Source organism: Octopus bimaculoides, chromosome 20 (genome assembly GCF_001194135.2).
Source record: "Octopus bimaculoides isolate UCB-OBI-ISO-001 chromosome 20, ASM119413v2, whole genome shotgun sequence".
Lineage (NCBI taxonomy): Eukaryota > Metazoa > Mollusca > Cephalopoda > Octopoda > Octopodidae > Octopus > Octopus bimaculoides.
The window spans coordinates 23,304,076-23,305,601 of record NC_069000.1 but is presented as its reverse complement, the minus strand read 5'-3'; positions in this window follow the sequence as shown (position 1 = coordinate 23,305,601).

Genomic DNA, 1,526 nt, shown 5'->3' with positions numbered 1-1,526 from the left:
CATGCATATATATATATATATATATATATATATATATATATATATACACACATAGATGTAATATATTTATGTATATAAACACATATTTACGTTTAAACTTTGTGTAACTTTGCACTTGTGTTTGTCCTTCACCACTGCCTGACCATTGGTGTTTGTGCGTTTATGTTCTGTAACTTAGTGATTTGGCCTGAGAGACTAATAAATTTAGTATCAGGCTTTTATAAAATAGCACAGTGGTCAATTCATTTGAATAAAATGACTGAAACAAGTAAAAAAAAGAATATATATATATTCTTTTATTCTTTTATTTGTTTCAGTCATTTGACTGTGGCCATATATTTATTTCTGCGCATTCACATTAATAGCATTTGATGGTTCATAAGGTTTACTTTTTCAGAAAGATATCTCAGAAAATCAGTCTGCAGTTCTTAAACACAAGATCATGGTTTGTGTTACTTGGCTTGAGTGCTGCAGTGTTATGTATAAACAGACATGGAAATGTCTCCCTTATAAAACTGCTTCTCTGAGATAGTAATATTTTCTAAGGCAAAGGCGGTGAGTTGGCAGAAATGCTAGCATACTTAATCCCTTTGTTTGTCCTTGTTTGTCCCCTCTATGTTTAGTCCCTTGTGGGCAATAAAAAAATAAGAAATGTTAGCACACCAGGCAAAATGCTTAGCGGTATTTCGTCTGTCTTTACATTCTGAGTTCAAATTCTGCCAAGGTCGACTTTGCCTTTCATCGATAAATTAATTACCAGTTGTGTACTGGGGTCGATCTAATCGACTGGCCCCCTCCCCCAAAATTTAGGGCCGTGTGTCTAGAGTAGAAAAGAATATTTTCTAAGGTAACAAAGTAAATCAGTGGTCCTAATTTCATATAAAATAACACCAGTTAGGAGGAACATTATGTAATAATATTTGATCTTACACATAAAGAATTTTGTGGTTAGATTCATATCCTATGCCAGTGGCCATCAAAATAAGACACATTCATAAAGCTTTAACTCATTAGAAACAAAAGCAATCTATGTTTGGTTGAACAGAGATGATAAGAGAAACCTTCAACATAAAACACTTTAACCCTTTGACATTCAGATTATTCAATCAAATATAATGCTTATTTATGCATTATCTTGTAGCTTCAAAATTTCAATGATGTGATTGTTTATTTTTACAATGACACTGTAGGGTACATGTGAGAGGCCAGATATGGCCACTTTGAACATAAAACAGATAGAATATTTTGACCAGATATAATTGGTTTGAATGCCAAAAGGTTAATTTAGAGTACATCATCATCATCATCATCATTGTTTAACGTCCGCTTTCCATGCTAGCATGGGTTGGACGATTTGACTGAGGACTGGTGAAACCGGATGGCAACACCAGGCTCCAGTCTAATTTGGCAGAGTTTCTACAGCTGGATGCCCTTCCTAACACCAACCACTCAGAGAGTGTAGTGGGTGCTTTTACGTGTCACCCGCACGAAAACGGCCACGCTCGAAATGGTGTCTTTTATGTGCC